We start from the raw sequence: 24,626 nt of genomic DNA, 5'->3' as shown, positions 1-24,626 counted from the left end.
CGTCCAAAAGGTGCATACTTTTGATGCATTAGTCGACTAGGGAGCTAACAACAACATCCTCACATATGATTATTGGATCCTCATTGGTCACTAGTCCTAAGTGCAATCAACTAATGCCAAACTCAGCCCATTTGGATGGCAGTGCTATCCATTATTAGGGAAGTGCAAACTAACGGTTTCTATCGAGACTGAGAGCCTCCTAATCATCTTTTACATACTCCCTAACAAAAAAAGTATTGGAAAGGAATCACTTTTGGGTCACGCTTTCAAGAAACTGCAACGTGGACTACAACTCTCAGCACATCCACCTTGTCATAGGCAATGTTAGGATAGTCACGGCTTTTAGAGCAACAGCATTGTGGCTTCACTAAAGTCAATAGTGCCATCAATAGAGTTAAACCCAGTGTCATCCCTAAGGAGAAGGGGGATAGTGAACTCGCACAGACATCCAGTAAGAAATACTTGCAACACTTGGAAGCCTTGATCAAAGCTATAATTCAGATAACTAAGTGGGTTCCCAAACAAAAATTGCAGCCTACCAAGGGCACATCCGCAATATTTCATGGCTCTTATGTCCCATACACCAGACCTAAGCAAAAAAGCTGGCGTTACACGAATATGAGAAGGACCAAATTGTGATGGCTACCAAAAGCCTATTGCACGCCCAAGGCTTCTATGATGGAATCACCTTGGTGTGGTTGTCTAAATCCACAAATGGCACACTTGCCCATCCATTGCAACCTTCCAACCAATGTCCACGTACCTATAAGCCAGCAGGAGGTAAAAACCAGAGTGCGTAAGAAGATGCTCAACCCATGAACACTCAATAAGTCATCACCCAAAAGTCAGACCCACTACCAATAGGCCTTGCCACCCTAATACCTCCAATGCACCATGCACTACACAAATAGAGACCCACATGGCCCCTGAACCGCAAGATCAATCACAAGAAAAAAATAACAACACTACAATGACTAATTCATAGCAAAGGCCAGTATAGCTCAACTGTCCAACCCGAACCACCCATAGGCCTTATGTTAACCCCAAGTCGAGATGGCGGAAAAAGGAAGGAAAAAGCAGAAAAAAACATGGAAAAAGAGCAAAGACAAGCAGGCGACCTCCAAAGCTAAGTCGGGTCAAAAAGTGCAATTGTAAATGAAAGGCACCTCAAAAAACTTGGAAAACTCTTGTAAAAGAGCGCCAGGCTCCCTCTTGTGCCAATTTTAAAATATTAGACGGGTGTAGGCTAGAGGCATAAGGCTAGAAGAGGGAATGGAAAAAAGACCCTGCCACAATGGCCGGTCATGTAAAAAAGGGATGGGTTCCCATGGGATTTTAGGGCTTGTATATAAAGTTCAAAAAACGAATGGAAGCTCATTCTTTGGTGTGTGGCTAACAAGAGCTCTCTTCTTCTTCTCTTCTCCTCATCTTCTTGCTTGTGTGTGCTCTTGAGAGAGGGAGTGTGAGAGTGTGAGGGAGTGAGTGTGTGAGAGTGAGGGATCAAGAGGGTGAAGCTCTTCACTATCTCTTCTTCTCTTCTTCTCTTCTCTTCTCTTTTCTCACGCGCGCGGCTATGGAGGATGGAGCTTGGAGATGGAGGAGGCTTGAGGATGCTTGAGCTCGCATCTAGGATCGTGGAGCTACTGGGGTGTGCGAGAGAGGAGGCAACTCGCATCGGCATCAAGGTAAGGTCACTACACTCATAGGATTGACAGCGCGTCAGCTAGGTGAGAGATAGCCATTAGAGCTCACTTGAAACGCTTGAAGCAATAAGCGGTCTGTGGGTCTTGGCAGTTGAGCTTGAGCTCCCACTACATTTTGGTTCCGTTGCTGGGACATGAACTCGGGTTGCTCGGAGGGGGGTAATGTTAACCCCAAGTCGAGATGGTGGAAAAAGGAAGGAAAATGCAGAAAAAAACATGGAAAAAGAGCAAAGACACGCAGACGACCTCTAAAGCTAAGCCGGGGCAAAAAGCGTAATTTTAAATGAAAGGCGCCTCAAAAAACTTGGAAAACTCTTGTAAAAGAGCGCCAAGCTCCCTCCTATGCCAATTGTAAAATATTAGACAGGTGTAGGCTAGAGGCATAAGGCTAGAAGAGGGAAATGGAAAAAGGACATTGCCACAATGGCTGGTCATGTAAAAAAGGGATGGGTGCCCATGGGATTTTAGGGATTGTATATAAAGTTCAAAAAATGAATGGAAGCTCATTATTTGGTATGTGGCTAAGAAGAGCTCTCTTCTTCTTCTCTTCTCCTCATCTTCTTGCTTGTGTGTGCTCTTGAGAGAGGGAGTGTGAGAGTGTGAGGGAGTGAGTGTGTGAGAGTGAGGGATCAAGAGGGTGAAGCTTTTCACCATCTCCTCTTCTCTTCTTCTCTTCTCTTCTCTTTTCTTGCGCGCCCGGCTATGGAGGATGGAGCTTGGAGATGGAGGAGGCTTGAGGATGCTTGAGCTCGCATCTAGGATCGTGGAGCTACCAGGGTGTGCGAGAGAGGAGGAAACTCGTATCGACATCAAGGTAAGCTCATTATACTCATAGGATTGACGGCACATCGGCTAGGTGAGAGATAGCCATTAGAGCTCGCTTGAAACGCTTGAAGCAATAAGTGGTCCGCGGGTCTTGGCGGTTGAGCATGAGCTCCCACTACATTTTGGTTCCGTTGGCCGGGACCAACGGATTCAAGCTTGAGCACTTGTGCGCCTCATATCGAGCATCGAAGTAAGGGATTCATCCTCAAAACGGAGCTTGAGATAGGTAGGAAGTTTGGTTGTTTTTAATCTTCAAAACAAGTAAGTATTTTGGGATATTTTGTTTGTTAGATGATCGGGAAACATGGAGAAATTATTTCAGTTTTTTGCTTTCAATTCTTGTTGCATTTAGCATAGGTTAGAACTAGGAAATCACACGGGAGAAGGGTAGGGTTTACTGTTGCAAAACATGGCAAAAATCGTGCAAAAAATGGTAAAAAGCTCGCTGATGATGCCTAAGATCGGCAAAGTGAGTGATTGGGGGCATCAACACCATACCCGAGAAGGGGTATAAGAGCCAAGAGGCCAAGGGAGAGCTCATTTGTGACCATTTCAATGAGAGAGAGAGAGAGAGAGAGAGAGAGAGAGAGAGAGAGAGAGAGAGAGAGAGAGAGAGAGAGAGAGAGAGAGAGAGAGAGAGAGAGAGAGCCATCGCACGATTCGATCCGATCGCACCATCGACGAGCCTACCGCTCTATTAAGGTATATAAATCCCTTTCCCTATCCCCCTAGATAGGATCTGGAGGTTTATGCTTGCTATGATTGATTAAATCGCAAGAATCCAACAAAATCGACCTCTTGTTGTCGTCGTTGCACCGCATTCGGCCTGTTCGAGCGGTCGCTTTTGGGGCGAGTCCAAGAATCGGCCCTCGGCCCTCGGTCCTCTTTCGTTTGGCCCACTCGGCCCAAAACCCTAATCGACCCTCGGTTCAGACCTACTTGGCCCGTTCGAGTTGACCATTCGGACCATCTACTAATTTGGCCTGTCCGAGCCAAACCGTCCGAGCCATATGATTCGGCCCTCGGCTACGTGTCATATTCGGCCCTCGGCCCAAGTGCCTCAACCCGTCCGAGTGACCTTGTCTAAATTGACTATTCGACCCGTCCGAGTCTATCCTATCCGAGTCACGAATTTGGCCCTTGGCCCATCCGAGTGACCCACTCGGACCCTGCAATTCGGACCAGCTGGGTCGAGTGTAAATTTTTATCAAATTCTCAGAAATTTGACCTGACCCGGCTAGAGCTCAGCAGCGCAAACTGTTGAAAATCCTTCTGATGCTTAGAACTTGATTTTGGCACACGGAATGGCCAAAATCATAGGGAGCAGCCGCTTAGCAACTTGAAGTAGGCAGTAGCAAGACCCAGAGACCTAGACGCAAAGCGCTGAGTAGTTAAAACCTGATTGGCAAAAAACAAACGAGGCAATATATTAGAAAAACCCTGAACCCTATCAAGGCAACTAGAAAATTGACCAACAAGCCTATCAAGCCCGAAACAAAGCGATAGTGTGTAAGACACTTCGAGATTATTTGTTGCACTCACCTTGAATTTCCGCACTTGAATGCACTTAAGGAAATTGAAAGCCTGATTGAGCACAAGTGCACGAGAAGCGACACGCACACTGAGTGACCATAAATTGAGGTTTGTATTCAATAACTGAAGGAACTCACTTAGATAAACCACTCAAGGAACCCACCAGTAGGAGAGGACCCAAGATGTAGACAAGCCATCAACGCACGAAGTAGGAGCAAGCAGTTGGCGTCAACGATGTGGATTTGACAAATCTACTCAACCTGATCGACAGCTTGGTGAAGCACGACAACACGACTATGGAAAAAGGAGGCTCAGACCATAGGTTCGATGAGGAACTTGACTTGAACGTCTTCTCGGAGGCTATTCAGCTGGTTAGCAGCTACGATACACATGCCCGGTATGAGCACCGCGGCAGGACGGCAGACGCTATCATCGCAGACCTAGAGGAAGAGAGAAAACTAGCCCATAAGGCTTTGCAAAGCATAGTCAAATACAATAGGGACCAGCAGGCTAGGAGCCAAAGGCAAAGCATGGAGTTGCGTGAGGTACAGTGAGTGCTGAACTTAGCAGGTAGAAACCGAATAGATCACGAGAGGGCCCTAGAAGGAGACTTGACATTGAGTGAGCTTCTCATGAAGCGATTGCTAGATAACACAGCAGCATAGCAAAGTGCCACGGCACTAGCGACATCGCTGTTCGTGGGATTAGGAGCGAACTAAGGCTCAAAGAGCCAGTCTAAAATCCCTATTGTTGCCAAGCAACTCGACAAATACCAACCCCAAGATGATCCATACAGCTTTGTAGAGCAGTTCGAGCAAGTCTGCGAAGCCAACGGCCTCAACAACCTGACTCAACGCTCTTAAGCGTTCGGGCTCTGCTTAGGTGACAAGGGAATGACTTGGTATACAAGCCTAGATACTGCAGAACGAGCCAACTTCAGTGGCCTCAAGGATCTCTTCATTAAGAGATTTGCCGAGCCTAGATACTTCAATAATTTGCTAGTACGCTTGATGAACGTCAAGCAGAAAGAGAAGGAGGACATTCACGACTACGTAACCCACGTGAGGAGTCTCTTTAAGAGAATCCCTATGGGCGAGCGACCGACTGAAAGAGCAGTTTCGACTGTATTCATCAGCGGAATTTGAGACAAGGAGTTATATAAGGCTTTGGCAGGCAATTCAAGCTTGTAGTGAGACCCACTAGCTAGAGTGTTTGAGGAAGCCATCAGAGTCGATGATCAGCTGAAAGAGAGGAACTCCAGGAGCTCGAACCTAGAAGAGACCAACTCGCGAAGCTTAGAGAGAGCGTCAGCCTCTAGTGAGTGATCAGCCCCATCATCCCAAGATAAGGGGAAGGCCACCGAGACGAACCAAGACTTGGTTGATGTAAAGATGGAGTTAGCCAAGTTGCAAGACATGTTGAGACCACCAACGCACCCACACGTCCAATGTGTGTACTGTGGCAGAAACCACTTGCCAGCCGAGTGTCAAAACCCTAGGTCAAGACCTTGTGCTAACTGCGGTAGGTTCGGTCAATGACATCGCGCATTGTAGATTACCAAGAAGACTTTCGTACTCGCAACCCTACGGCCAGCCTTACCTAGCGAACAAGCCACAACCATTCTTCGGAAGGGGAGCCCCATTGGCCCTTCCTGCGCCTAATGACATTAAGCTAGCTGTTCCTAGGATGGACATAAACCCTAGTGGCATACCCAGACCACCTGGTCCTTATGTGACCCATCCACCGAGCGATGCTCCAATCCACTACGTGGAAGAACCAAATGAGGAAGAAACTTACATATGCCCTTACATCTCGTATGATGATGAGGGCAACGTTGTCCTCATGGATTATCGCCCCGTGCCGGTGATGGCATTAGGAAGAGGACGAGGTAGAGGCCTAGGAGGGCAGACGCAGGATCCAATCACCTGTTGAACTTATGGTCACCCAGGTCATGTCTCATCACGCTACCCTGAAAGGGAGCAACAAAATAGAGACAAGACCCGACCAAAGGTGTGCTGAGTGCAGAATCACTCATCTCTTCGTCGATTGCCCAAGGCAAAAGCCGTCTTCTAGCTCAGCCAACATACCATCTGTCCCATTGGGGCTGTTTGGTGTCTAGAACCTCGATGGGGAGGCTACACCTATCCCATTGCGGGTCATGACCCGTGCCCAGATAAAGCAGGCCGGCATATCACTGCCAGGACCTAGCAACCTTGACGCAGCTTCAATAGGGAAGAAAAGTCGCAGGCAGAAGAAGAAGAGGTCGGAAGCTAAAATCGCACTAAAAATGGAGAGTGCTACAACTCTGCATGCTAGAAAGAAGGTCTCTGACACAGAGGCATGGATTTCAGCCCCTAAGATGACCGAAAAGGGAAGTGCTAAGGTAGGGGAATACCCGCATCCAAAGTGACAGTTAGAGGCCATAGAAAAAGTGAAGGAATGGATGAAGGAGGCTCAAGAGCATCTAAAGACGCTGAGCCCATCATAGAGGACGAGATCGATGATCTCTCCAGCATAAGCACGCCAATCTCACCTCCTCAACCAAAGTCGGGAGAAGCAATTGCACCAGAAGCAGTGCTGTAAGGCCAAGCCTTGATGCTACAAGGCCGCAGATCAGTCATGGCCATTGGCCAGGACAATCCAGGTTAGGAGAAAGACGAGCACCCAACGATCTCCTGACCACGTTGTCACAAGAGTAGGTCACGGTAGACCTTCATGACCATGATGTAGATACACAAATACCGAGTTTGATGCTCCACTCTATGCCTAAATCCTTACACATCAATGCCTTCTGGGAAGGTTTCGAGATGCATGCCGTCTTACCAATTCTAGCCCTAGGCGATACAATGAGAAAGGGAATCGTGGACACGGGAGCTGGGGTTAGTGTGCTTAGCCACGCGGTGTTTCAGACTTGGGAAAACCCGCTTGTCGAAACTGCTAGGTTTAATGTCACATTAGCAAACGGTATGAGAGTCAAGCCATTCGGGGTGCTTAAGAATTGGCCAGTGAAGATCGCAAGTGTCCAATTCTCTGTGGACTTTATAGTCATGAAGGGAGTGGACTACGATATCCTATTAGGACGACCCTGGATGCGCAATGCTAGAGTCATCGAAGATTGGGGTAACGGCTTGATCTTCCTTGGCAATAGAACGGATGCCGTGAGAATAGAGATGGTCACTTGGAAGACCTCACTAGTCGACATAAGATAGATGCCATCTATGCTATGCTCAAGGGTAACACCCAAGTCAAGAAGTCCTATGGGCCCTTGACCAAGTATATCCCATGCCCAGAGGACAAGTGGGATTGGATGCACGTCCTTGCTACAATCGACCTGCCATTCTTAGATCATGAGGTGTATGAGCAAGCCATCAAAACAATCAGCAAGTCTAACGACACACCCTCCGTACCAGTCTGCATGATGGCAAGAACCCTTCGTGGGAAACCTAAGCCTGTTAACTTCCAAGTCCCAACCAACAAAAGGGAACTCCAGGAGATACTAGAATACTTAATGGACAAGCTAACTGGCAATCTAGCTGCAAACTTTAAACCACTCCAGGATCTCTTAGATGAATCCAAGCGGCAATGGACCAGAGTGCATGACTTAAACCTAATGTATAACTAGGCCCTAGTTTCTGACCAATGACAAGAGATATACCAAGCCCTAGGAGACGACGAGCAGTCTGACGAAGAGGATTTTAACAACGAATACGAAGACTGCCAATCCTTCAATGACAAAAGTGAGGGTGAGGTAGATACTGTGGAATACGATATTGAAGGACAAGAAATGGAGCAAATACAAGCAGACTCCAAGCCGCAGAAAAAGAGTATCTTCAGGATAGAGCGAGGAATCATGCGCATGGAATGTGATCGTGCCTAGTTGGAACATGTAGGAGCCATAGACCTTGAGCAAACAGGCCTAGCCCAGCCAGGAATGACATCAGTGCTTAGGATAGAGTCGCCATCTGAACTGCGCCCACCAGGGGAGACCACCTCTTCTAGCGAGGACGGGGAGTTTGACTCTAAGTCGGAGGTTAGTTCGGATAGTGATCTAGAAATCCCTAGGCCACCCACGGCTAGACGCACCAAGGGGGACCTACCCGTCCACTTGAGGCGCAGATGATTAAGGCAGAAAAAGGCAAAACAACCCAGGGATATACGAACGGAAGGACAATGAAAACCGTAGGACCTCCCTAAACAATTTACGAAATTCAAAAAAGGGGATAGGGTAGTAGTTCTGTTAGGTGGCAAGCATCAAGGGCAAACAAGCAAACTGATTGAGGGACCAGCCAAGGTCCAGGAGGTGAACCTAGCTCAGGAAGGGGAAACACCCCGACCAGTCTTCATTGCCGATGACTTGACTGAGAAAGAAGAAACGAGTCTTGTCGCTCTCTTGTGAGAGTACATAGACGTGCTCGCCTAGTCCTTAGAAGAGCTTAAGGGGGTTAGATCCGAGTGTCGTGACTCACAACATACCCATGACGCCAGACGCAACGTCGGTCAAGCAGCGACTGTACCCTATGAATCCAAAACACGCTCATGCTGTCAAAGAGGAGATTGATAAGCTGATGAGAGCGGGATTCATTTACGAAATTGAACACACATACTGGGTATCGCCCATAGTCATCGTGATGAAGAAGAATGGAAAAATTTGAGTGTGTGTCAATTACAAGAAGGTGAATGCTGCTACTAAGAGGGAAAACTATCCATTTCCATAGACCGAGCACATGCTTGAGAGAGTGGCAGGCAAGGAAGCCTACAGTTTTTTGGACGGCTTCTCAGGGTACAACCAGGTGCAAGTGCATCCTATAGATAGGCACAAGACTGCCTTCGCCATTGAGTGGGGCATCTTTACTTAGATAGTCATGCCCTTCGGGTTGACTAATGCCCCTGCCACCTTCCAATGCCTCATGTGCACCATCTTTAAAGACATGCTTTGCAAGGAGTTGGAAGTCTTTGTCGACGACCTCTGTGTCCACTCGACCTGGATCGAACACTTAGACAAACTCCACGCAATCTTTGAGCGGTGTCGCTTATATCGTCTCTCCTTGAACCCCTTAAAGTGCCAGTTTTGGGTAAAGCATGGATGCATCTTAGGGCACGTGCTGTCGAAGAACGGCATTGTCATTGACTTCTCGAAAGTCAGGGTTATTATTGACCTTCCACCCCCAATCAACTACAAGGGAGTTCAATACTTCCTAGGCCATACGGGGTACTATCGGCGGTTTGTACTGAACTATGCATTGATCACCAGACCTTTGTACAAGCTGCTGATCGTCTTCGAATGGACGGAGGCATGCCAACGAGCATATGAAGAATTAAAAAAGGCTTTAACCACAGCACCAATTCTACGAGCCCCAGATTGGACCATTACTTTCCACGTGCATATCGATGCTTCTAAGTTTGCCATGGGGGCAGTGTTGTGCCAACCTGGCGAACACAACTTAGACTATCCAGTGAGCTTTGCTAGCAGACAACTCACTAAGATGAAAATGAACTACTCGATGACAAAAAGAGAAGGATTAGCCATGGTGTTTGCTGTGAAGAAATTCCGGCACTATCTATTGGCCACACCTTTTACCTTTTTTGTGGACAATCAAGCCCTGCTCTATCTAGTAAACAAACCTTGCGCTACAGGATGCATAGCTCGGTGGCTCCTTCTGCTCTTGGAATTCGACTTCTCTGTGGTTGTATGAAAAGGAAAATAGCACTACATGGCTAACCATATGTCACACATTCCCATAGGAGAAGCCGCTGGATAAGGCATTGTTGACGAATTACCTGACGCCCATCTATTTAACCTGTCCAGCGAGAGAGATTTATTCAAGGCTGATCTAATGCCATATTGGGCGGATGACGTAGTCCAAGTGCTTGAACACGGACTGCTTGATCGACCGATAGAAAAAGCCCAACTTAGGTGATTAATCCTTAAGATCTAGCCCTATTAGCTGATCGCATGCCAACTCTATAGGCTGGGGCAAGATGGATTGCTACGCAGATGCATATGCGAACATGAGATGCACGATGTGCTCTTAGGGGCACACAACGGCATTGCTGGATGGCACTTTAAAGGAGATACGATAGCACGAAAGGTGTTGCAATCTCAACTGTGGTGGCCCACGCTTTTTCGCGATGCAACGCGATTCGTCAAGCATTATGACAAGTGCCAACGGACAAAAGTCCCGATTCGCAAGGATCAGATGGAGTTGACCCCAGTTATTGCACGACAACCCTTCGAAAAATGGGAAATTGACTTCATAGGACCCATCAGTCCTGCGGCACAGTATTCGCAGGCCAAGTACATCATTGTGGCCACGGACTACCTCACGAAATGGGCAGAGGCAAGAGCGACAGGAAAAAACGACGCTGTTGAGAATCAGCAATCACACTCACTAAATAGCCTCTTTGTATGGAGCTTCAGGGCCAAGGACATGCAGGCTAGCCTATCCCATATGCATACTGGTGCATATTGCAGTTTCCTACTTTCCTATAAAGCATTGTACTTGCTTCCTTTTCTTAATGCAAGGATAGTACTCTTTTCTTTTCAGTGAAGTGTCAATGTCATTGACCACATACACAAGATTGTGTTTATGAGTCCAAGTCTCAATCTTGGAACCTAATTCACTTGTGTAACAAATAGTGTCTTTGTCTTCTCCATCATGAGTCCACACTTCTCCTTCCATCCACCATAACTCACTGCCATGCTCTAGATCCCGCATCTTTCACATGGTATCAGAGCGCAGCTGAGCATGGCTTAGCATGTTTCAGGTCCTCTCTCTACTCTCTCAGTCTCTCATAATCTCTATCCAGCTCAGCTCAAGTGTTTGACTTCATCTCCAACTCCATTTTCACTCTCTACCCCTTGGCAGCCATAGCCAACCTGCAACCTACCTCTGTTAGAGGAGCTGGATCTCCACTTACAGGGCATATCTTCACTTGCTTCCTTCTGAGAAATTGTTCCTCACTTCAAGGCGCTTCATCCCAGTACCTCAATCCATAACATTGGTGACCTATAACTCCAGCATTGCGAAAATTCGTTGTCGCTGTCCAGACTGGGCTGCTGCTGATTCGTACATCATATTCCGCTTGCACACGTTGCGATGCTGACGAAGATCATAGGGCTTTGATAGGCCTTGGAAAGAGCTACATTTCCATAAAAAAAGTTTTGGAAATGATCAACCATAGCTCCTGCAATCTGCAAAAAACCAAGCCTCTCTCTGAAACCCTAAACTGTCAGCCATAGCCAAAATCTCTCAAGCTTCTTTTTTCCTCATTTTTCTCACTCCTGACACTAAACCAAGCTAAAGCCCACTCTAATCCATTGACCAGCATCAAATCAAGGAGGGGAAGGACCTGAGAAGATTGAAGAACGATTGAACGATCCCGAACAAGAAGAATCAAGCTCAACATCAACACTGACATAGTGTGTTTTCACACTGTCATTAACTGTGTCTCTTGACACATTGCAATCTGCTATTCTACTGATAAAATCTTAGAATTTTAGTGTTGATTTGCTACTGATCTTGCAACCTCAACATGGGAAAAGACTCTCCAAATGCTCGATTCAAAGGAATCGGGTTCCACACTTGGCAAACCCCCATCAAGCTCATCCTGATGAAGAAGGGTCTTTGGGCCATCACAAATGGCAAAGAGAAGAAACCTCGGGATGCGGACCTTGCAACTACTTGGCAAAAGAATGATGACAGAGCCTAGGCCATTATCAAACTGGAGCTAGACGACAGTTATATCCACCATGTGGATAACTGTGAGACCTCACAGGATACATGGAAGAGACTTGACACCTTGTTCGGTGCACAATCTAAATCATCAAAGTATGGTCTCCTGATTAAGTTCTTCAGGCTTGAAATGAAGTCCAGCACATCACTTGCCACACATCTAAATTACATGGAAGGACTCCTAACCCAACTTGCAGGAATCAACATTAAAATGGATGAAGATGTTTGCATCGGTGTTCTACTTAAGAGTTTACCTCCTGAATATGATAATGTATCAACAACTTTAATCAACATGCCAAATCCTGAACTTGTTGATATCCAGGCATCACTGTTAGAAGAGGAAAAGAAGCTAAAAACTAAGGAAGAACCAAGTACCTCTAGAGATAAGCATGCATTATATGTTGGCAACAGGTACAAAGGCAAGAAGGATCAGCTCTTCTGTGACCTTTGCAAAAGGACCGGACACACCGAGAAGTTTTACCACGCAAGAAAGAGATCCCGAAAGGCCTATCTAGTCACAGTCAAAGTAGAAGAAGAAAATGGAGCAAAGGAAGAAGAAGAAGAAGGAGAAGACCACCAAGAGAAGGACAAACCTCATCAGTCCTTCTATTCAGATAGACTTTTTTAGTTTTGTATTTCCTTGCCCTAATGCTTCTGGCCATAAGCTTTGTAAACTCCTCATGTAACTTGGCATTACATTCCCTGTACACTTTGTGAGGCCCCTGTTACAGCCTCTGGATGTCCATCATGTTTTGGTGCCCACACTTAGCCTTTTCTGTGACAGCCTCTGGTATCTACCATGTTTGTGGTGTGCCCACACTTTGCAGGTGGTTCTCATTACAACCTCTACACACTTTGTGCCTTTCTAGTTGTGATTGAGAAGGGGTGTTGAGAATCAGCAATCACACTCACTAAACAGCCTCTTTGTATGGAGCTTCAGGGCCAAGGACATGCAGGCTAACCTATCCCATATGCACAGTGGTGCATACTGCAGTTTCCTACTTTCCTATAAAGCATTGTACTTGCTTCCTTTTCTTAATGCAATGATAGTACTCTTTTCTTTTCAGTGAAGTGTCAGTGTCATTGACCACATACACAAGATTGTGTTTATGAGTCCAAGTCTCAATCTTGGAACCTAATTCACTTGTGTAACAAACAGTGTCTTTGTTTTCTCCATCATGAGTCCACAGTTCTCCTTCCATCCACCATAACTCACTGCCATGCTCTAGATCCCGCATCTTTCACAGATGCTAGGACGACTACCAAGTTCTTATGGGAGCAAGTGATCTCACGATTCGGCTGCCCCATCGAACTGGTTAGTGACCAAGGCACGCACTTCATCAACGAAGTGATAGCACATCTCCTGTCCACGTTTCTCATCATCCATCGCAAATCCTCGCCATACTACCCTAAGGCAAATGGTCAGGTAGAATCCACGAATAAGATTCTTGTCAATGTCTTGACCAAGGTGGTCTCAGCCTCACGCAACGATTGGGACAAGAAGCTGATGGCAGCTTTGTGGGCTTACCGCACAGCTTATAAAACGGTTGTCGGTCAAACCCCCTTCAGGCTGACCTATGGAACTGAAGTGGTTCTACCATTAGAATTCTTCATTCCTAGCCTGAGAATAGCACTTCAAGAACGATGGGAAGGGAAGGAGGCATGGACACAATGCCTGGTCGAACTTGAACGCCTCTCAGAGACTCGCCTTCTAGCCACCCATGTGCTTATATGTGAGAAGGCCCGATGGAAGAGTTGGTTTGACAAGCAAGTCAAGCATCGCGACTTTGAACACGGTGACTTAGTGCTCCTCTACTCAATTAAGGGACATAAGCAAAAAATAAAATTTAGAGGTCTTGGACCTTTCAAAGTTTGTACGATCAGCCGCACAAGCAATGTCGAGCTCGAGACCTTAGACGGTGAGGGCATAGGCTTCTTCAATGGCAGTCGTGTCAAGAAGTACTACCCTCCCACCCATCCTTTGCACGAGCCCTCGATGTTAGAACCGCCTGTCAAGATACGAGTGGCCACAATCATTGAGATTGATGATGAGGATGAGGAAGCCGTAGAGCCCGCATACCTCCATATCACGGTCATTGCAAAACAAATATGCGCTTTCAACGCTTTGATCGATGAGGGAGCAGACTTCAATGTCTTAACTCATGATCATTGGACTCAACTTGGCAGACCACCACTTCAATCCACTAATGCGAAATTAAGCCTATATGGGGCCCATTCCTATGCACTTCTCGGCAAGTGCAGAGCTGTCGTTTCCATCGAGTCTGAGATTGTCCCAATGATTTTTTACGTGTTGCCAAATGCTAAAAATGCAGGCACGGAGTCGCTGCTGGGGCGAACTTTTAAAAAGCAGACTCACTGCAATGTTGATTATGAGTCGCAGCGCATCCACCTCGCAATAGGCAATGTTCGCATGGTCACAGCTTTCAGCAAGGGCTGCGCGACCTCATCACTGTTCGCAACGACATCGGTAGAAATATCCGTAACCAAGTCCAAGGAGGGGAGTAGTGCGCGGCCGCCACCTCCCAGATTTCATGAATCACAGTCCACAACAGCAAAACCTAAGGCCCAACAACCTAGATTTCAATGGCAACCTAAGCAGCTACAACCGCTGCCTAGGAGTCGACGCTCTTATCCTCATAAAACCAAAAACTCTAAACCTAGGAGGCCAAGACGCAGTCACAAAAAGCACCACATGATCAAGCAAAGATGGGTCCCTAAAGCCCTCTTACATGCACAAGGCTACTACGTGGGCAACACCTAGTTGTGGATCCCTAAGGCCTACACGGCCAAAGGCACTACTCATACACCGCCCTCAAGCTTGATCAACCCAAGTCCCATAAACCCTCCAAACGATAAGCCACAGTGCTCTCCAAAACCACAGCCATCTGACTCATCCACGCCTAAACCCAAGAGAGTCACACAAGCCTATCGGCCCAAACAACAGACTCTGTCACAAAAGTCATCACCCGACCAAGTCAATCCGACTCCCCAAATCCAACCTGAATGCAGCAGTCCGTCGCCTTGCATGCAGAACTACAGATGCCACCCCAACCTGCGGAGGTTAGACTGAGCCTGGAAGAGCAAAGGAAATACCTACTACTGGCCGGCCTAACCCCCTAGGAAATAGGTGCCATAGGATTTGAAGAGGGAGCATAACAAGGAGACCGGCAGGGGGAGGAAGCAGAACTCAAATTCGACATGGGCAGATTCAAAGAGGATGTGATCCCACAATCCCCCTCGTCACAGTCTCAAGAGCAACAACAGGAAGACCAATCTGCGGAGAGACAAGCTGCACTTAAAGAGAGACGCAGGAAGTTAGTCGAAGAAGCTAGGAAGCAGCTAAGTGCCAAGCCAGTCATGCAGCCATCTGCACCCCTCCCACCTTGCCCTGATGACATCCCAGCTGGATTCCACACATAGCTAGTGGTTTGGGAGAGACAAGAAAAAGAAAAGGATCCATTCACCTTTAGCTTTCTCCTGCCCAACAGCCTATGGAGGGTCTTGCCACTTAAGGTGATGGAGGAGGTGATCACATTGGTGGCCGACTAGGGAAAAAGTGGCTAGAAGAGAGAGAGAAGACCCCCACCTCTTGGGGAACTGAAGAGGCCGACTACTGGCAAAACAAATTTTTTTAAGTTCCACATATAGTACATGGCTATAAAAGCCAACCCCTGTGGAGGAGGTGAGTATGCAACATTAGTATGCTCGCCTGGATGGCGTTTTGTAACACACTGTCCTTCGAGAGGAACAACCCCACATACATAGCATACCCTCGAAGGGTAGGCGTGGATTTTGATGCCACCCTCCTCGGGTGTTACGACTTTCCCATTATCTATAACTCCAATGTAGTATCCTTCGAGCATGTTCTCCTCTTTAACTCAGAAAGCCTAGATGACTCTATGACGCGCTTCCTCGCAAATTTCTCTTCATGCCCCGATCCAGCTTTTGTAACTACATGTAACTACCTTAGATTACTTAAGCTATTACTTAAGGAGGACCCGACTCCACAAGAGCGTGGCCTGCCTCCCCTCTTCTTTGACCCTAACACCATTGACAGCTGTGCCATGGCTCGTCTAATGATAAGGGCTAGTCTCCTCCCCTCTTTTTGCCTAGCCCTCCTAGAAGACATGAATGATAGCCAGTTTACTAGATGCAATCACCCTTTCCTCTCCACCACCTCTCTCCACGTCCGCATGAATCTAAAAGGATACATGCAAAGCTACCAATTTTTGAGCAAATCCATCCGATCCCCTTCCCCTCCTCATTTAGATGAAGAGAATTAGGCCCTGGCTGTCATTCCACTACTGTAACTTCAAAAAAAAAATAAAAGAAAAGAAAAGAAAAAAAAGTAAAAGCGAAGAAAAGAACAACATGAAAGGAAAAGCACGAAAAACATCTCCACTGACTGTACAACATAGCCCACTTGTAGAAGCACTTACCACCACATAAAGCACGATCACTGCACCTAGGGGTTCTCAAGTTAGATGTGCTCGGTGGCTTCGGTCGGCCGGCTCCACTCCTAACCCCTAGCCCTTTTGCTCCCACACTTCATGCTTAGGGCACATCAAGGGCAGGACATACCTAGGGAGGTAACACTCGCCTATGGTTAGACCTGTCACCCTAAGCCACTTGCACCGCACCTCCCTTGGCACAAATGGGGTTCTCAAGTGTGGGACATCACCCAAGCTTGCCTGCGGTTAGACCCACCTCCCCATTCCATTAGCATGAGCACAATGCACTAACACAATGAGGTAGTCACTCCCCTTATGAACAACACAACATCTTCTCCTTTCAAGCATCACAAAAAGCAAAAAACCACCAACTTCGGAGGCCCCCGTCAACCATGCAATATCCATTTGGCTTCTCCGACAAAATCATTTCACAGCTTCCACAAGCACTTGAGTCTCCAAGTGGCCCTTACCTTTACACCACTTGGCCAATTGCCTACCAACCTACAACAACACAAAAGTGCCATGGGACTGGCACCCGTCTAGGAGGGGGGTAATGTTAACCCCAAGTCGAGATGGCGGAAAAAGGAAGGAAAAAGCAGATAAAAACATGGAAAAAGAGCAAAGACACACAGGCGACCTCCAAAGCTAAGCCGGGACAAAAAGCACAATTTTAAATGAAAGGCGCCTCAAAAAACTTGGAAAACTCTTGTAAAAGAGCGCCAGGCTCCCTCCTGTGCCAATTGTAAAATATTAGATAGGTGTAGGCTAGAGGCATAAGGCTAGAAGTGGGAAATGGAAAAAGGACCTTGCCACAATGGCCGGTCATGTAAAAAAGGGATGGGTGCCCATGGGATTTTAGGGCTTGTATATAAAGTTCAAAAAATGAATGGAAGCTCATTCTTTGGTGTGTGTCTAACAAGAGCTCTCTTCTTCTTCTCTTCTCCTCATCTTCTTGCTTGTGTGTGCTCTTGAGAGAGGGAGTGTGAGAGTGTGAGGGAGTGAGAGATCAAGAGGGTGAAGCTCTTCACCATCTCCTCTTCTCTTCTTCTCTTCTCTTTTCTCGTGCGTGCGGCTATGGAGGATGGAGCTTGGAGATGGAGGAGGCTTGAGCGCGCGCGGCTATGGAGGATGGAGCTTGGAGATGGAGGAGGCTTGAGGATGCTTGAGCTCGCATCTAGGATCGTGGAGCTACCGGGGTGTGCGAGAGAGGAGGCAACTCGTATCGGCATCAAGCTAAGCTCATTACACTCATAGGATCGACGGCGCATCGGCTAGGTGAGAGATAGCCATTAGAGCTCGCTTGAAATGCTTGAAGCAATAAGCGGTCCGTGGGTCTTGGCGGTTGAGCGTGAGCTCCCACTACACCTTAAAACCATCTTATCAATGCAATCGATTCTCAAATTGGCATTTGATATGGCCATGAATATGGGAGATGACTTAGTGACTTATATTAGATGATTGGACTCAACTTTCATACTATTTGCTAGAAGCTAGACCTAGGCCTGCTTGGAGAACACATAGCAAATGATGTACACTCTTTGGCTTGTCCTTGGGAGGAATTTGAAATCATATTCAAAAAACTTCCACGATCATAGAGGAGTTGATTGCCACTGAAATTTTTCGAGAAAAATCCTTAAATGAGTGGCTAATCACATGCTTCAAGAAAAGTAAAGCTCTAATGTTGCTTAATGAATTGGATGAACTGAGAAAGCTATCTGAATTTGAGTCCAATTTGCTATGCAGATGGCACTCTCTTTGCATCCAATGGGAACATGTGGGTTGTCAAATTATGGCCAATGCGTAGCAAAGACACACCATCAAGACTTCCAAATATGACCCCACCTACATGGCCCCAACTTTGTTTAGAGTACTGGCCTTAATATGAAATAGATCATTAGAGAACAATGTCAGGTTGAAGCCATACTTAGATAGGATCTTGACACAGGAAGAACTTCATATTGCTAGTTGAATGAATTTAGGTGATCTCTTGACTGATGTCTTGACCTATATCACACATGTGGCCATTCGCCCACAAGACATGGATCACCAGGCTACATTGGAGTATAACCCAAACTTCTACGATTGGTTCTTGAAACACTATAGCCCGTCAAGAGCATCCCAAATTCTCTTATCTCTTCATTCTCCAACCCTAGGAAGGATCCTCATCTCTCCAACAGGGGAGGGAGTAAAGTGAAAAGTGAATATGAATCGAAATATGATTGAACTCCAAGAAGAAAGATGAATTGAATTTTTATTGAGTGAAAAATTCTACATGAAGTTCTTGCATGGAATGTATGGAGTATTGTTATGGATTTTTTTTTCATTTCTTGGCTTATACATTTCACTATTTGATAATGTTTCCTTTTAACCACATTTTTAAGCAAAAATTATTCTTCAAAGAGAAGATTGTTCTAGTGTTTTCTCCCCTTCCTCTTCTCTGTCCATCTCTCCCACGATCTCTTGGAATATTGCTACTAGCACCCCTTTGAAACCCATGTTTGATGCCTTGGATGCAATTTTTTTCTTTTTGACTCAGCCCTTGTTCACTAGGGATTCTCTACCCATGGCTCATAGGGCTAACACCAGTACCTTGGCTGATGTCGCCTGGATTTCTGTTCAAACAAAGGAGTTCAAGTTTACTTCATCCAAGGCCTTGGTTGCAATGCTCTTGAGAAGTGGTACCACTATTTTGTTCGTGAGTGCATTTGTACCTCTGGCTCAAAAATAGAGCATGTACCATCTTGGCTTGCAACCGAACAATAGGCTCAGGGATGTCTACTATGTTGATTCCATTATTTATGTACACTTGCTACTTATTCATCCCAAGTATACCATATACATCTCTCTTGGCCTCTTTTCTAGCTTGTCCACCAACCCTAGAGCTTTCTCAACCAACTCTAGGTTGAGCACAACTTCCACACTCCTAGTTTCGTCTCCTTGTTTGATCATCATTGTACCATTGTTCTTCATGGCATCAAAGAATCTCAGGAACTCTATGCACGTGTTGTGATCTATCTATTGGCCGACCTTCTCTAGGTACTTGGCTAGATTGCATTGCTTGATAATTTGCATGGTTGCATCCTTAGTTGCCACGAGCTCTTCTAGGTTGTGTATGCTTCGATATCGTAACTAGTTGAAGACCTACATTTTTGTGGTTAGGTGATATGTATTTTGTTCTTCTTTGAAAAATGGTACTCCTGCCATTTGGATCCTTAACATAACACAACAGCTTACAATGTTGATCCATGAGCTCCACTCACCCATTCCAGTGAGCCCTCCCATCTCGTACTCTACAGGAACCTCGGGGAAGAAGAAGCTAACATGGATCAACAAGAAGAAGTAGAGCAAGTGGCTAAGTAAAGGGAAGTCAATTTTCAACTTCAACAACTAAGAACCTCAAGCAAGAGAACTGTGAGAAAGCAAGGGTAGTAAGGCTTAGCACCATTTAGCCACCAAGGGGATAGGCCAAGAATCATGCTGAAGATTTCCATCAAGAGAACCAGATCCACCATTGAAGAAAGTAGAGAATTGCAGAGGGTTGAACAAGAGTCAAGGAAAATTGAAGAGGAATGTAAAGAGAGACAGAAAGAGGAGGAAGAAAGGTTAAGATGAGAGGAGGATTAGGTGGCCATTGCTATCTGAAGATCAGTGGAACAACCCTCTCAATCTTAGGAGCTAGCCATGATGAGGCCAACACATGAAGACGTGCCTAGCATAAGTGCTACTATAGAGGAGGTTGCAGACGTAGAAGGGAAGGGAAGGGCCCCATGTATGCAATACCACCAATCATGGCTATGAGAGCCATCCCAACACAAGGAGCCACAGAAGTGGTGGTCAATGAAAGTAACGTGATAGCATGTGTATAATACCTCTACTAGAGGCAAAGTACATAAGCTGGCACCAACATCATCAGAAGGGGTCCCAATAGAAGGAGCCAAGAGTCTAATAGTCAACAGGAGATGCAGAATCCCACTAAGGTTCGAAGGTGCCAAGACTTGAGGCATCCACCACTTCTGTATCATCAGCAACACGCAATATAGAAGAATATGATGAGCTAGTGAAAGAGCTCCAAAGCTAGTGTGAGAGGATGAACGAGGAAATAAAAGTTGCGCTCGCCAAGCTAGAAGTAGAAAAGGAGGCCTTCACAGTCTTTGAATTGGAAAAAACAAGGCAAATGGCGATATACAACAGCTCTGAAAGGGGCCTTGAAGGCAACACAGGGTGATGAAAATTTGAAGGACCTATACAAAGAAGAAAGAGAAAGCCGGATGGCTTTACAACAACTATGTGCCTTAAAATCCAAGGAAAATAAATGTATACAATTAGAAAACAAGGAGTTAAAGAGGTAGAGAGAGGAGTTGAGACAAGAGCTGCATGCTACAAAGATGCAAAAAGATGAAGAGGATATGAAGAAGATGACGGAGCTGCATAATCAACTCCACGCATCACTCAATGAGCAGGCCATCCTAAGGGAGACGGTGGAACGCTAGGGCCAAGACAAAAAGGATGCTTGCAATATGGAAGGAGCAAGAGCAGATGGTTACTACCCTCTCACAAGAACATAACCAAAGCCTTAAAAAAATGAAAGAGAGAGCAAAATGATGGGTAGAAAGAAATGAGGCTCAAATTAGAGATTTAGTAGAGTGCCTGGCATTATTAGAAAGTGAGTGCATAATCATTGAAGGAAAAGCAGAGGCACTAGAGATGGGGATGCTGAAACACCAATAGGCCTTCTTGAACATAGTGATGCATGTCACTCAGAATGAAGGAGAAGAGACAATTGAAGGGCTTAAAATAAAATTAGAACTCACAAGGAGAGTGTTGAGATACACCCTCTATGAAAAAATACCTAGAGCTAGCATCCGCCTAAGCGTAGAAGAGCAAAGGGAACATCTGGTCAAGGCAGGGTTATCTAGGTAAGAGCTCGACCTGCTGGGTTTTGAAGAACAAGAGCGACAAGCACAACTCCCCACTCAAGAGCCTGTATAGCTAGATCTGGAAGAAGGACCCAATTTTGGAGTAGCAGAATGATGAGGAAGAGCAACCTAATGTGCCAAGCCAACCTTCATAGCTTGAATCACAAGCAGAAGTGCATGACCCTACTGCCCTAGAGGGGATTGTGGAAATGAGGTATAGATGAAGGGAGTTGGCAGAGCTGTCATCATAGAGGAAGCTTAGTGCCAACCTCAGCCCACCAGAGCTTGAAGCCCCTATCTTTTAATGTGAAGAATGCTTATTGGTCAATTGGGCATGAGAATTGTCCCTCTAGGAGCAATATGAAAGCCATTGCAATCCTTTCAAGTTCACCTTCTCCTATCCCTAATTAGTTGATGGAGTGCTATTACCAAGGGTGGTGGAGAAGATGATCAAGCTCTCCATGCAGTTGGGCAAAAGTTGGCTAGAGGAAAGGAACAAAGTTGGCTAGAGGAAAGAGCAAGGCACCCAACACTGTGACAGAGGGAATCCACTAGATATTGGGAGGACAAAGTGATGGAGGAGTCTAGAATAGTCAAGGGCTATGAATCCCAACCAAAATAGAGAAGGAATATATGGGATGGCAGTATAGATGCATGAATGGCCTTCTGCAACATTCCTCAAATTCACAATGTTAACGTCATGATCCCTAAGGAGTGCATCATGTTCATGAAAAAATATTGCCCATCTATCACATGCTTCCTCAAGGAATTTTTTTCATGTCTAGATCTAACATTTATCACCACTTTTGTAGCTATCTACATCTCTAAATCTTAAGTAAAAACTAATAGCAGAAGAAGAGTGATTATGACCCCTCTTTTTTGATGTAAATGTGGGCATAGATAGTTGTGCTACGAGTAGGCTTATGATGAGGGCTACCTTATTGCCAGCTTTTTGTATGAACCTCCTAAAGGACATGAGCGATAGTCAGTTCATGAGGTGTAACCACCCACTTTTGTCCACTACTCCTTTGAACGTGAGGGTTAACTTAAAAAACTATATGCTGAGCTGTGTCCTTCCTAAGTAGGTCACTTAACCCTCCACCTAGCTCTACCCCTACAAGAAAACAAAATGCAACTTAGAATCATCCCTTGTAATTTATTTATATTATATATCTACAAAAAAAGAAAAAAAAGAAAAGAAGAAGAAGAAGAAGAAAGAAAGAAAGAACAAAGAAAAGGGAGAGAGGGATTTTAAAAAAAGGAAAACATACATTGTCTCATTTGTGATGTATAAATGCTACAAGCACTGCATCTAGGGATCATTAAATCCCTAGCCCCTCACCAGTTCGCATACTTAAGGCACATCAAGGGCAGTACATTATGATAGAGCTGTCTCTCTAAGTCATGCACAACACCTCCCCCTTCCATGAATTAGGTCCTCAAGTGTGGGACAATACCTTAGGCTTCGACCCAACTCCCAGTTCCACCACCATTTACATAATGCACTACACATGGTAAGGAAGACACACCCCTAGGTAGTGCACCTACTCTTCCTTTACATGTACATTGGTGCAGCCATGCAGCTAGCCAAAAACTTTGGAGGCCCTCTTTGATCGGTCAACATGTCCTCAACACTAGCAATCTCTAAGTATATGTTGCAAACTTATCCTACATGACCAATTTCCCAAAAGCCCCAAGTATCATTTCCTAGACCATCCTAAACTCTCCAACCTATACCATCCAGTGCTATGGGACTAGCACTGAACTAAAAAGACAGCTCATTAGAAAAAGAAGACCAATAAGTGCAGGAAAAATTTTAAAAATCAAGAACAAGACACACAAGAAATAAATTGCATTTTACCCCCTTGTAAAAGAGTGCTTGGCTCACTCTTGTGCAAGTTGTAAATGAAAAGGGCACATTTAAAAGAGCCATGAGAACAAGAAAATAATAGGAAAGAAAGTGGAAGAGAGGACCAAGGTTGGATAGCCGGTCATGGGAAAAGGTTGGTTGTAAAAGGAGAGAAGGGTATGTGTAAAAGTCAAAAAGTGAATGGATAAGTTCATTCTTGGTGTTTGTGCAAACTAGCTCTCTTTTTGCTCTTGCTCTTGCTTCCTTCTTGTGCATGAGAGAGGGAGTAGGAGAGAGGGAGAGTGTAAGTGTGTGAGAGTGGGACTGTGGAGAAGCTCTTCTTCTCCTTTTTCTCTTCTCTTTTCTCACGCATGCGGCTATGGAGGTTGGAGGTTGGAGATTGAGCTTGCTTGAGTGAATGCCTTGAATCGTGGAGCTATCAAAGGATTCAAGGAGGAGGGCTACAAGGATTGGGTTCCACGATAAGCTCACTACATCCTCGTGTGAGAGCGTGCACGATGTCATGATGCTGCGTGTCCACCATTGTGAAGCTGAGGGCCGAGTTTTTTGGCAGGAATTTGATCTCATAAGTCAGTGTCATTAGGAAATTGTTTTTTGTTGTTTGCCGTTTAGTTTGAATTGTCACTTTGAAAACTTGATTGCTTGGTTCAATCCTAATTTTTTTGTATTCTCAACGCTAAGTAGTACTCAAGCGCAAATAGCCCGCATGTATGTTTGTGTATGTGTTAGCTCATATGAATGCTTGGTACCCTTAGGAAAGGGTATTCATGCACCCTTAGACTTGTGGGCATTGGGGAACATTTGGAGGAGAGATAGTCTTAACCCCAAATCCATGTTTTTTGTGTAGGTTACCAAGCTTCTCAAAACAAGAAAGACTGTTATTAGTTTGAGGAGAAGGGAGACCTTCAACAAGCCAGAGGATTTAACGGCAACAACATGCCATTCATTATAAACACCAATTTCTTCATAAGGACAACTATGTTCATTTTTCATGATAGCTCAAAGGCTATGGATGACAAGGAGAGTGACGACACTGTTATATCACTAGTGTTGCTTTTGCATGCCAATCAAACCTCTCAAAAATACACTGGAATAGGTGGCTCTTAGTGAAAGATGCTGCTAGACTTAGAGAATCATGGAAGCTTTTTGATTGGGGTATGCTAGCTTTTCTAGCTCTTTTTAGCTTGCTTAAAAAACAAAACTATAGTAAGCTTGTCTTTATGCAAGGGCATTTTGAAGCAGGTTTTTTGATCTATCATCTATTATAGGAGGAAAGGGGGGGCATCATGATCATAAGGGGAGCGCCCTTTTGGCTATCTTGGATGACAAGATATGTTCTACTTGTTGGTGCTAAATTATGGGGCTATCATGTTCACTTTTTGTTCTCTCTCATCATTCATGGAGTGTATAACCTCCTCATCTCAGCTGATTACCAGCAGAGCTTGGCAAACTCTAGAAATATACATACGTGCCAATCTTGTCTTTGAACATGAGATCGCCATCAACTAAGGTTTGCAGCACATCCTTCACAGTCTGACTGACCACCCCTTTCCTAGGGCCACGTACTACTTTGC

The sequence above is a fragment of the Lygodium microphyllum genome, chromosome 24 (assembly GCF_053477565.2).
Source record: "Lygodium microphyllum isolate KBCC chromosome 24, Lygodium_microphyllum_v1.1.10, whole genome shotgun sequence".
NCBI lineage: Eukaryota > Viridiplantae > Streptophyta > Polypodiopsida > Schizaeales > Lygodiaceae > Lygodium > Lygodium microphyllum.
This window is presented reverse-complemented; position numbering follows the sequence as displayed.